Source organism: Mastigoproctus giganteus, chromosome 12 (genome assembly GCF_048544385.1).
Source record: "Mastigoproctus giganteus isolate SK-2022 chromosome 12, ASM4854438v1, whole genome shotgun sequence".
NCBI lineage: Eukaryota > Metazoa > Arthropoda > Arachnida > Uropygi > Thelyphonidae > Mastigoproctus > Mastigoproctus giganteus.
In genome coordinates, this window is record NC_143586.1 from 111,532,925 (window position 1) to 111,546,892 (window position 13,968).

The 13,968-nt window shown below is 37.4% G+C and overlaps 1 protein-coding gene across 2 annotated transcripts in view; it reads left to right on the forward strand.

The window, feature by feature from the left end:
- Positions 1 to 13,534: 13,534 nt before the first annotated feature.
- The window catches only part of LOC150077341 (uncharacterized), a 147,806-nt gene continuing 147,372 nt past the window's right edge, over positions 13,535 to 13,968 (forward strand). For both annotated transcript variants that reach the window (XM_090386005.1, XM_090386006.1), the window contains exon 1: positions 13,535 to 13,718. The gene's annotated coding sequence lies outside the window, so the exon portion shown is untranslated. The remainder of the gene's footprint in view (positions 13,719 to 13,968) is intronic.

Sequence of the window (13,968 nt, forward strand, 5' to 3'; positions counted from 1 at the left end):
TCCACAGGTTCCGCAACGGATTAAATCGTGACTCACACGGAAATCGCCATCGGCTATTTCCGTGTGAGTCACGATACCCTGTGACGTGTTTAAGGCAGATCTCGTAATTGCCATTATAAAATTAGCTAAATATCAATGAAAATTAACTTTAAAAAATGATATCTATAATTTTATAAAAATCTGACTGTTACAGGAAAACCTATAACACAATAATCCAACAATATACTAAATAAAACAAATATTTAAAAGCAATAATCAACAGTAATCCAATCCATTAAACTGAAGAGCCCTGACGAAGCGTGTCCGCTCACCTCGAATGCCAACCATGCTATGGTTGGCGTTCGAGGTGAGCGGACACGCTTTTTTTTAGCACAACTGTTTGTAATTTGCCGGTATAATTCCCATTCCAAATGTAACATATCGTTGTTACATCAGTGTAATCGCATTAGTGACTTAAGCCATATTGGGCCTAGGTCACTGATTATTATGTCTTATTGATTGCATTATGGCAAATCATTCGTAATCAAAAGTAGGTGTTCGTGGGCTAATTTTCATGTTGTGCAGCTCAAAAAGCAACCTAGAATAACTCGCTAGAGAACTCTACTCTGGAGAAATCCGTTAATTACAGCCTCCATTGTAATGGGCTTTAGAAATTCCTCCAGTCATAGAGGGAATCGAATCTAGACCTCTCCAAACGAGTGACAAGTAGCGAAACCATTAGCACGTTAATTAATTCATTAATTTATGGCCGCCAGAGAGAGAGACATAAATAAATCGTTATTGTTAAGGATATACATACAAACAGAAAAGTGTGAATATATGTATACAGTACTGTATATATAAAGTCAGTTTCCTCGGCCGGAAAAATGGCCAGGGGATGACAAAATATATAAGAAAAATATAAAAAAGGCAATGATTCTGACAGAGAAAATCTATGGGGCTTATAAAATAGTTGTTCAGTCAGTATGTTCACATGATTGATTATAATTAAAATTCATTACCAGTTAACTCGATTGTTTCTTGTTTGTAGTTCTTTGGCATAAACCATAATTCCAAATCAATTAACGTCCGATACAGCACAGTTTATTGATGTAAAATCAAATTTCCTTAGTCTGCAAAGACTAGAACGGAACTCTTGTTTTGATCTAACAGTTCATGTAGGGATGCCCCAAGAAACCGTACACCATATTGGAAAATTATTATCAACTTCACACAGGAGATTAAGCAACATGATTTTCCATCTAATATGTATTGGCATAATTTTCAAGACATAGTTGTATAAAGAGAATACGCTTGAGTAAGGTGAGGCTTACAGTTTATCCACTGAAGCAGAAAATATTCAGTTGGTAGCATAGGCTGAACTACATTCTTTGGAGTCATAGACAGCACAGATAGTGGCAGTAGATTGTATTTACTGAAGAATGGCGTTTTTGCCTTGATATCACATCTAGATCACATTTTAGATCTGAATTGCAAACACTGTTGTATGTGATTTGATACAATGTTCGTTAAACTGTAACTTGTCACCCATGACAGAAGTATATATATTTAAAGTTATGGAACATATATAACCCCAGGGGTGAGTATGGGCTTGGCACACCTTTCCTAGCTGGATATCATCATTCTTCTCTTTATTAGTGATTTCCTTCTCTCTCTCTCTCTCGGGGTAACTCATAAATTTTTTTGGCTGGTGCAGCATAAGCCTCAGGCTCCCTTGCACCATATGGCTATTAATAATAATAATAACATCTAAAATAACAGCATAACTGTACATTCAATCTGTTGTTGGTAACCTGTTAGAAACAGAGTGAGTGCACCTCGCTTCGGCATACATTTGAACTACTGCAGATGCAGCAACAGCCGATAAAAAATTTAGTGGCTTGTGGATTCAAACTAGTAATGGGCATAATCGAAAGTTTAAAATCGATTGATTCCATTATGGCAAATCATTCGATCATGACAAATTACTCGATTATATTAATATTGAAATGATTAGCGGTTACTAACTACTGATACCATTCGAATAAAATTTTATATTTGAGTCGTTTAGAAAAAAAAAATTGAGTTCTCTGTGCATAGTATATAAATGCATATTTCACGTGTTCGAAAGAGAGAGATGATAATGAAAAGTCTTTTCATTATACCTCTTTATTTTGTGTGTCAGCCTCAATTGCTCATGAGATATACACAGTTCAGCCCAATATACATATTTATAAGTCGGCTGTTGTATATTCTGATTTATAAATATCCTCGGCTGTTGGATATTCTGATCATATCGAGAATTAACATGGTGGTCAGGCTTCATTGTGTTTCGATGCTGTGAGGGGAGTTGTCTAAAATATAGACAGTTGTCAATAAACAATATTAAAGTAACGAGTATACAAATAGATACAATGTACTTTCTATTTTCTTGAAAAAGAAACTGATGGAAAGAAAATATCAAGAACATGAATTGAGCAATATCAATACTGATATCTAGTGACGTTCCAGAGCCGAGGGATGAGGGGGGGGGGGACTTAGGAAGGTTTTATACCATTTCTAGCTCGGTGGATAACTAATAAAAGTTTTGAGTGGATGAAAATTTCATGCACAGGCACATTGACAAGAAATTATGTACTAAAACCAAAATGTGCCTGTTCCCGACTAGAGCAATTATCTTATATTGGAGGTGCAGCTAAAGCAAAGTAAGAAATTCAACAAAGAGTTAGAACTTTATTTACTTATTACTTTTTTTTTTAGCTCAAGAAAGTATCAGTGTAAAGGATTTTCATCCGACTTCCATTACAATTAAAATTATGTACTAAAAGTGACTAAACATTATTCCGCAAGTGGCTCACAATTTTGCATACGAAGTAAAAAAAAAAAGGTAAAGTGCAGCCATTATCAACCCACTGCAGGATGGAAGCCTCCTCAACAATTCATGCTGAGGGAATTGGACCATAATCTGCCACGCTGGTCTAGTGCGGGTTGGCAGATCGACCGTATTCAGCAGTCAAGGGCTTGAACCTCGGTCTACTCAAAGAGCGTGTGCTACTGCACTCCCGCTCCTGACCACTCGGCTACGAAGTATCACAGTGCAAAAACGAAGGCTATAGATTTTTTTTTCTGCGTATGGTTTTTGTCGGTGAACGGGAATTTTTGAAATAATGAGAACTGCTTTGCAAGCATCTCAGCTTTTTTTTTTTTTTTGCGAATTTCTGTGTCGCCTGTAAAACATGCGCGCGCGCACATACACACACAAACACACACCTCAAAGTGCTGAAAGTATCGCTTCAAAATTCCGAAATGGCTTAAACATCGACTAGTCAGAATTTCGACAGCAATAAAACGCTGACAATCCGTAAATAGGTGGTAGATGACTTTCATCAACCGGTGAAATACCACCACTTCGCTTATTGGAGGCTTGAAGTGGTGAAACCCATGTTAAGTCTCTAGAGCAAAGTTTCCGGCAACCCCCCTCCCCCCATACTTCTCCTTCAACCCATGCACTGTACTAAGTACTATAGGTTTTGATACCTTTCGTGTTTGGGGTTTTCATAAAAAAAAAAAAAAAAAACTAGTTAAAATCAAATTGATCACATTTTCGTTTTTAAAAAAATGTATGTATGAATATTGCAGTTGAGGGGTATTGCAGGGGGGGTATTTTGTAAACTACGTATTGCCGTTTTCCACTCCAAACAAAGATGGAAAATATCTGCTTTGACAGCATGGCGTCAAAAAAGGTATTGACTTGGCCGAATACAGTCTCGCCGTTAATTGAAAATTTAGATCGTTTTGAGAGAACTGAAATTAATAATAAAAGGCTTTTGATCATGCATCAAACAATGGAATTATATTCAAACTATTTGCCGTGGCCGAGAGTGGCCAGGGCACGTAAGTGCTTGTGCCTTGAGTGAGCCAAATTCTGATTTCACTCCCTCCACTACCACCACGTCTTTGCTAAAAGCGATCTAGAATTAATTATATTAATTCTATGAATAAATAAAATAACAAGTATACGTGAAGAACGAATTTAAATATGTGGGTTATAAAACTTATAGTTTTATCACATCTTACCTGTTGTTATTAGACGTTGATAAATGTGAATGTTATCTTACCCTAAGTGGTTGTCTAAACACCATCAGGAATTTTCGAGAGTGGGGGGGGCGCAGATTGATAAAGTTAAAATTGGTCAATTAGAGAAATTAGTAAATAAAACAATTTTATAACATTTAAAAAGAAAACAGTGTAGTTACAAGAAATGGCTCTACCCAGTGGTTCCCAAACGGATCCCGCGGATTCCTTGGGATACACGAATAGTTCCCGGGGGTTCCGTGGATAATTTCTGTAATGGCTACTTGGAATTTTACTTATTTTTAAAACAAAATATAAATATCGTTACAGACTGCATGTCGCATCTGATATGAGAATTCAGTTGTCCACAATCACTCCCAACTTTTAAGGACTTAGCATTAGTAGAGGCGTATTGTGGGGGGTGGAATTAAATAAAAGAAAGGATGATATATATATTTTATATTTCTTTTTATTATTAGTTTTATTTATTATTTAATGGTTTATTTTAATTGTTCCCTTATAAGAGTTCCCTTATATGGTTGTTGTCCACCTTATTTTAATTTCCCCACTTACACATCTGACTTTACTTTACAGGAGAATTCCAGATTCAAGGGAACTTTTCAATTATTTATAATTCCCTTCGGACAGGCTGAGTGTTCAAGAATGGCAAACAACACACACATTAATGTGTAACATAACATTTTATTTACACTTATATACACAATACAAAAATTAACAACTCTCAAGCATATATTATTATTTCTCAAATTTGCCTATGTATTATCAGTTATATATGACAATTAAATACAGTGGTTTTACTCTAAACAAGGTTATCCACTTCAATACAACTCAATCAATATCATTACATAAACTTATTTTAGTTTCTTCTTTTTCCACACATGAACAATAATTACTTAAGAGGTTTAGTTCACACTCTTTCTCTTATGTAAATCTTATTCTTACCTTATAAATTGATTTAGGAATTTCACTCTTAATTTCTAATTTAATTAGTGCCCCATTTTGTCTTAGGGAATATAACTTCACAAGTTTCTTTAATCAAGACAGATAGTACATTTGACATCAATTTCTGGACTAATGCTGGTCCCAAGGGTTAGCTACATTCATAAGGCTATTTCTTTGTCTGTATTTCCCTACCCTTCCCTTCTAAAATATATCATACCTATATGTTAAACAATAACTAATATCAAATTTCAAATTTCCATCCTTTGCCTTTCTACCTATGTCTAATTATACATTAATCAAAACCCAAAACTAATTTATCTCTATATTTATGCATATACAGTATTTATACCTTTGTATATCCTTCCCTTAACATCTTTCTAAACATAATACTAATCTGATATTAGAGTTCCAACAGTCCTTTATTTGCTGGGGGAGAATACTATATAACTAGTCACTTACTTAATTTTACGAATCGGATTTCTCCGTTTTGGGGCCTTCAGCTCCTTGTCTGGGAATGGCTTCATCGTTTACCAACTGCATTCATCTCAGAACTTCAAGTTTCTCCATGGGCCGTAGTCTACGTCTAGATAGGGCATCATTGTGTCTTTTAGGAATTTATGGGCTCGTCTTCGATACTGCTACTTAACTTTCGGTTCAGCTATTCTGGTGGACTAGGAATTACAACTTTATCTTCTCAGCTCACTAATCTGCGCCTTGCCTTTATCACTGCCTTCAGATGGTCGACTAGGGTTATTTTTCTCCTTACACTACTTATTTTCACGCTGGCCACTTCACTTTCACTACCTTCCTATTACGGACAGGTTTTTCTCCATACACTTCAGTCATTAGCATACGGGCTACTACCCTTGCCTTTAGACGACGGACTGACTTATTTGCATACGGGCCACTACCCTTGCCTTCCTATAACGGACAGACTTATTTGCATACGGGCCACTACCCTTGCCTTCCTATAACGGACAGACTTATTTGTATACGGGCCACTACCCTTGCCTTTAGACGACGGACAGGCTTATTCTCCTTACACTTCATTCATCTGCATACGGGCCACTACCCTTGCCTTCCGACGACGGACTGACTTATTTGCATACAGGCCACTACCCTTGCCTTCCGATAACGGACTACTCGACTGTTCTCTTCTATTATGAAACTCCACTGACTTTTCTTAACTTACTGACTGCACTTAACTTATCTAACCCTTCACTACTCCATCTTAACTTGTCAGATCTTTCCTAACTGGCTGACAGGACAAGACAGGACAGGACTTATCTAACCCTACACAACTTATTACTCATTTTTCCCACTAACACTGTCAAAAAACTCACGTCTGTCTTTTCTAACTCATCTCCACAAACCGCCAACAAAAGCCCAACTCTGTGTTCTTTTTAACCCATTTTCTCAAAACACTAACAAAAACTCAACTCAGTAACTTTTAACTCATTCTTTCCCTAACACCGTCAAAAACTCAACTCTATGTTTTTACTAACCCATTTCCACAAACACCAACGAAATCTTCTCAACTGTGTGTGTCCCCAACTCATCTTCACAAAAACACAAACGAAATCTCAACTGTCCGTCTTTTGTCTCTCCCCGTTCACTCACTTTTGTCATCTCAATTACATACCGCCTCCTTATGTCGGGCCTACCTTTTTTCAGAGTTTACCCAATCTTCTCATTTTGTCAAACTTTCATCATTTCCTATTCGTCCTTTAAAATTTCTCAAGCTGTATATTCAGAGCTCATTTTAATAAATTTCCAAATTTTTTCCCAGGCAATCCACTGCTTTGAAGTTCGCCGTCACCTTCGCTACCCCTCGTTAAACTTAGCAGATTTATTTTACATGCTCTAACAACTTTGCCATCGCCGACAGTCAGACGCAAATAGATTGCTATCCGGAGCAATTTGATTCGTATTTACTACCTGGCCGACAAAGGGATGTCCCACAATATTCAGACTACAGCCCTATGTTCTTCAGAGCCATAGTATTCGCACCTGCTCGCCATTAGTGCTGTCACCATTCCCGTTGTTATTGTTTGTTCTTTGCCACGGTGGAAACTGAAATGTATCCCTAATTGCTAATAGCTTACCACTCCCTTCTCTAATTCAACCTTGTCTAATTTTTAATCCTTGTGAGTGACCTAGAATAATATTAGTGACTGATAATGTTTACTGTCCTGTTTTGCTATTTTCTAAGCTTTATTGTAAATAAATCTCACTCATTTCTAAAATATTAACATGTAAGATTTTTCATCTTACAAATATGATGCAAGAAAGCAAGCTTATGCAGTATCAGCTAAAAAAAAAAAAAAACTTCCACTTCACCCCTCCGTTCGTTCGAAATACCTGTCCAGCTGAGTCTTAAATTTATTTAGGCTATCAACTACCACAACAAGGGATGGAAGTCTATTCCAACTACCTGCTGGCTAACGGCAAATTTCCCCGCATCTATCCTACATCTGTCTTTCCTCAATTTGAATTTATGCCTTCTCAGGTGATTATTCTGAGCAAGAGGAAGAATCACATCAGCATTGAGCATGCTCAAACCATTCAAGGCTTTATACACCTCTATCAGATCACCTCGCCGGTGTCTAGTCTCCAGACACTATAATTTGCAAAACTTAAGCCTTTCTTCGTAATTATTATTTTTATTATTATTATCAGTTTATTTAACAAACACCCCTGTACAGAAATTTCCTAGGAGGGTGGCGCATACATACATCACTTTATTACAATGTAACATAGGATTAAATATCAGCAAATACATAAGATATATACACATAGAGGAAGAATTACATACAGACATCATGCATTCACAGAAAAATTACAAAACAATATATGTACATAGAAAAATTACAAAACAATGTACATACATAGAAAAATGACATCGTCATTTACACTATGAATTGGTCCTCATTTTTATTCTCTGAACAAAAGGAATACCCTCAGTCCTATAAGAATCTTTTGGAAATATAATATATCGTTCATTTAAGATTTTTATGAGGTTTTTTTTTTTTTTTTTTTTTTAGTTCGAGGGCACTTGAAATCTTTCTTCAATTACGTTCTTCATCATATCTGTAGTTTCGTATACAGATCCGCTGCAATGAGCTTTTTGTAAGTTTTCTCGTGGCAGTACCTGTCCGGGTCTATTTTGAGGTCTCTAAACAGCTCCAGAGTACTGGCAGGAAACATCCGCTTTAATCCGTCCGTGTGGTGGAGAGCGCTTCGGAGACTATGAGGGTTGTGGAGGCGGGCTCCAGGGCGGGGCCTAACTACAAGATTTTCAATTTGAGGGGTATCTAAACTCCCAGTGAGAAGTTGTGCTAGAGTTCAGATGTTACGTATTGTGATCATCTGAATCCACGGAGCTGTGTTCAAGTTTGCGTACAGTATGGATTTCGAAATTGTGAAGGGCTTCCCGGCGATCCTATTTAACCACCGGAGCAACCAGTATTCCAGGCTGAGAAATTTCCTGATATAAGTATTTGGAGCAGAGGACCAAATTGTCGAAGCATATAAGGATACAGGAACGATACATCTTTGGATATATTGGGTCAGTAGCTGCTGGTTTCGAATCCCAGTTATTTCCTGTCTTACAGCCCATATGGCAGCGAGAGTTTTTGTTCTCGTGTTCTGAAAGTGTCTTTGGAAGGTAAGGCCCTCGTCCCACGTCACTCCTAGGTCGGTGTATGAGTTGACTTTCTTAATCTGTGCTCCATTAATAGATAATTTGATTTCATTTTTTATCTTCTTATTAGTTATTGTCAGTTGTGCTGACTTGTCTGAGTTTAGCCACAAACCGATTTTGCGTAGGTATGTCTCCAGTTCATACAGCTTAGCGTTGGCATTGAAATTGACGTCGGACACCAGAGATCCTTCGTTAGAAACAACAAAATACTTAATATCATCGGCGTAGGAAATAAAATTCTGATTTCGCGCCAGAAAAGGCTCTAGGGCGGCAGCAGACAGCAAAGCTAATAAAATTCCTCCCTGAGGGATGCCCCAAGTGAGGGTGTATTCTGCATGGAATTCGTGGTGTTGTACAATGAGGTGCCTTGGCTTCAAAATGGTCTTGATGATCTGCAATAGTTTGCCCTCAATGCGGAAATATACTTTCAATATGTTTTCAAGTGCAGGTAGTGACACATTATCGAAAGCTGCCTTTATGTCAAGGAAATGTCAATTTGGGCTTTTTCATTTAATGCGTGCTACATTCTGAAGAGAGTCTCCAACAGATTAGTAGTAGTGGATCGTCTCGGTACTACGCTATGGAGGTGGGGTGGCCTGTGCGCGAAATACTGTTGGGTTAAAGCAGGAAGGATGGCTTTCTCAAAAAGCTTTAAAAGAGAACAACTGATGGATACAGGCCGAAAGTCTGAAGAAGCCTTAGGATTCTTCTTTTTTGGCACCGGTCGCACAAAGTAGTGATTCCATCTCTCGGGGAGGATTCCATCTCTCAAGATGTTTTGAAAAATGTGCAACAGCACATCAACAATATAGGCACTGCATATTTTTAAAATAAAGATAGGAAACCTGTCGGGGCCAATCGTAGATTTGGTAGGCAAGGAATTGATGGCATTGATGAGATCTTCTCTAGAAATCGTGACTGTGGATAAAGCATTCTCACAAACGCCTCCTCTCACTAAAATATGTTGTGCCATATTCTCCAGCTGATATCCTTGGACATTTTTTGCTTTACCTTCAACAGCAAGTAATCCAGCCACGTAAGAGCAACCCTTTGTTCCATTCACTAATCTTGTTGCCCTTCTCTCTACTCGTTCCAGCAGCTCTACATCCTTCTTGAAATGAGGCCTCCAGACCTGTATACGGTACTCAAGGTGTGGCCTGACCATTGCTTTATACAAGGGAATAATCATCTCCTTATCCCTGCTAGAAAAATTCCTGTATATCATTGACAAGACACCATGAGCTACTCCTGCAGCCCGTCTGCACTGCTCAGAGAACTTCATACCTGCCTGCACAATTACCCCAGGTCCTTTTCATTCTCTACCACTGTCAGCGTAGTACCACAGAGTTGATACGTTGCTCTGGGGTTGCTGTTTCCCATATGTAGTACTTTACATTTGTCAATGTTAAACTTCATTTGCCACCTCTCAGCCCATCTGCTCAACCTTTCCAGATCCTGTTGCAGCAGCATAGCCTCGGTAGTATCCTTAACAACCCTGCCAACCTTTGTATCGTCTGCAAACTTGGACATTAAGCTTGAGATACCATCATCAATATTATTTATAAATACAGACTTTGTGAGACGATAAAACAACATTCTTCACGCTTTGAGGTACGATTGATTGTATACTGCAGCAGTTCTCAAAGTGTGGTCTGCGAACCCCCTGGGGTTCGCGGACCACACTTTGAAAACCGCTTTGAGATTCCCCGAGACCCTTTCAGGGGATACACGAGGTCAAAACTATTTTCATAATAAATCCTCGACATTGCAAGTAATCCAGCCACGGACATTCTGCAGGAGAAAATTAATCTTTGGACAAAATTCACTGAGAAGTGGAAATACAGATGGCAATCCAGTGAAACAGGACTCACTACCAGGGAGTTCATTGAAGATGGAACATTTGCTGTAAATAAGAAAGTTATGGGATGGTTTTGTGGTACAATGGCAACGTCATGTTTAATTACTGGACATGGCTCACTGCGGGATAAATTTTGTAAATTTGGACTTGAACCTTTGTGTTTTTGTGGGGCAGTAGAAGATTGGCGGCATGTTCTGCTTTATTGCCCGGCTTATCACAACTTCAGACAAGAACTATTTAACAGCACTCAACCTATTAGGACTGATAATCTCGACATTTTGATTCGAGATGCCAAGAACTTTGCAGCATTCCAATCTTTTTCTGACAAGGTGTTTAAAAGAAGACGCACTTTGTTTACCATTTCTACAAGTGGGCAGTAGACTGATGTATTCATGAACTTATATTTCTACCTTACTTTGTCAAACAGCTGTTAGAGAAACTAAATGTTGTGTTCTTTTATAATATGGAATGTATATAATGGTATTAACTATACATAGAAAAAAAAATTATTTTTTTCTTTTTTTTTTATTTTTTTCCCCTCTGGTTGGCCAACCTGAGGGCTTCTGCCCTTTGGTATTGCACTCCTTCCACTGGACGACAAATTGGTGCAGCAGCGCTAGGTAATAGAACCAGGCACAACTGCTCATGCTTAGAAATGAGCAGTGATTGACCGGGTGTCGATCGCTGTAGAGTGTAGACATCAGAGTTACTTTTTCAACACAGATTTCGACTAAACGTCTAGGTGCCACCCAAAACAAGTACACACCCATACATACATATATAGTATATCTTCTATTGCTTGAAAGTAAAGCTGTATAATTAAAATAGTTTCTTACGCAGAATGCGATGATTGTGAAAAGAAAGTGTTTGTATCTATGTATATTTGTATATATGTTATAAAAATGTATGTAAATTAAAAAAAATTTAAAAAAATACTAAGACTTTGGGGTCCTCAATTTTTATGAGTGTAAAGGGGTCCTCAGACTAAAAAGTGTGAGAACCGCTGGTATACTGAAATAGCGACAGTTTATTATTCAGTTATTTTTTTCTGTCGATCTGAAAAAGGTAGATTGCAACCGTATATAAACAGTTCTGAGATAAAAACTTTTAATTTTGGATACCTATCGTCCGGAAACACTATATTTAAGTGAGCTAGGATGTGACGATTCTGGTTATTTTTTCGAAGCCAAAAGGGGTTCGCGAGCAAAAAAATTGGGAAACACTGCTCTAAACTACGAAAACATGTCAATTTTTAAACACAGACTGGGTGTAGATGTATAGTGCCACACCTTCAATTTTCAATCCCCCAAGCATAAATAGATAAGCTATATGGATATATAGATAAGAGTGCTAAACTGTATATTTAACCCTCCACCCGCGTTCTTGCAGTAGAACAGCTACATCCTGGTGCATACGTTTCGATTCTATTCCAAATATATCAACTATTGCAGAAATATTGCTATATACAGTATTTGAGAATTCAGTTCATAGGTGCTAATTTTTAAGGGAATGGGTTGACTGACCAGTTCACCCTCCCCCCTTTTCTCCTTCCTGTGATGTCCATGTATCCCTTATTGATGTTATGTGACATTTCAGACTAGTATAACAAAGAATATCGCACTGTTGAAAGGTGATTTTGTTCGTAATGTTATGTCATGTCGTTTTATCTTGACCCTTTTAAAAATATATAACTATTTTAACAGACTTTTCGATCCATTAGCCTCTTCCCCTCTTCTTCTTTAAATTACATAACTTTATTTTAACGATATTAAAATGACCAACCTATGAGTTGAGGTCGTGGAATCATACACATATGTGATTTCATTTTATCTCATCAATTACCAGAAATGGCCATTGGATCTTTGTTTTACTTTCTCTACTTGATTTCGTTTTACTTTTCTCGCAAGTTTATGTGTTTGTATAACAGAATATTCGTAGTTAAAGATCGCAAGGGTGTGAAATAATAATAATAATTTCTGTTTATACTCCGGGACGACCAAACGGTCAGAGGAGTTCACAAAATAGACAGAATACTGTACAAGAAACAGCACCGTATTCAGTAGCCACGGGCTTGAACCCCGGTCACTCAAGGCACGTGTACTTATGTACCCGACCACCCGGCTACGGCGGCCTAAAACTAAACTGAATCAAACATTTCCGAATTTTTCGAATAAATTACTCGGTTAAGCAGGACTTATGCGTAGACAAATAAAATAATTGGCCAACGTTCAATAATTTTGCGCAATAAACTTTTTTTTTTTTTTTTTTAATAATTACCCACATTGATGCTCTCGGACGGACATAACTGCTTTAAAAAAAGTAATTTGCCAGAAACGTTTCGTATATCCCACTACCAATTGAGAAATATATTATACCGGTAGGTAAAAATTTCAAACAAAATAAATAATAAATTTATTTTATTATAAAAATATAAGGAAAATAAAATAAGCTCGCTATTTTTGTTTCAAAAGTGGTATTGTTCGACCTTCAATTTGACTTTTTTATTTCCTGAAACCATATTATAAAGGAGAGAACAAACGTTTGAAATAAGCGTTGCTGTAGGCACATATCGCTACCATTTGCGCTATTAGGAAACGAAAGTTTCAAATGGCGCACGCACACCCATACATTTTGTAGTTTGTCTTCCATAACAGGAAACATAGGGGTGTGTACACTATAAATTTACGCAGTAAAACAACGTTCCAAAACAGTGTTTACGGATTCTAAGAACACCAATCGATTAGGTTGTAAGGATCGTCATTGCATGCCCAAGGGTACGCGGTAAGTGTCTCTCTCATCTATAGCTCCACCCCTGCTTAGTAAACCTCCCAATCAGGGTCCGCTATCTAGACAATTGGCTGTGAACACCTCTTCTGTCGGAATTCCGAGTAAAGCAAAGTTGTTTGAGAACGATCCACGAGAGGGCAGTGTTATCAAAAATCAGAACAGCAGTTTAATGGCAGCATGGTAGACATGATAACAGGGATTTCGCTAACGTTACGAAAACTTAGATATATAGCCTTGACGCCATTCATTCCATGGAGGAAACATCGTGATTTCTTCTAGTCATTACTTCTCTGTACTCTTTAATGCCCTGGTCAAATAAGTGTTCATTACGTCAAGGAATAGCCCCTTCACGTGGTGAGCCTTGCATTTTTTTAGGTCTTGTGCATAAGGGTATTTTTTAAAAATTGATTTTTTAGGAAATATGTAAATGACGTTTCAATTGATTATTATAAGTCGTTATGTAAATTAGCCATATTCACTTCGTATATGCTGATTAACGTTATGTATTTTTAAAATTTTAGCAAGTGTAAATATTGACACATTATCATATTAAGCTATTTTGAATCATTTTATTTCATTCTAAATTTTTAGCGTTTTAAATCCA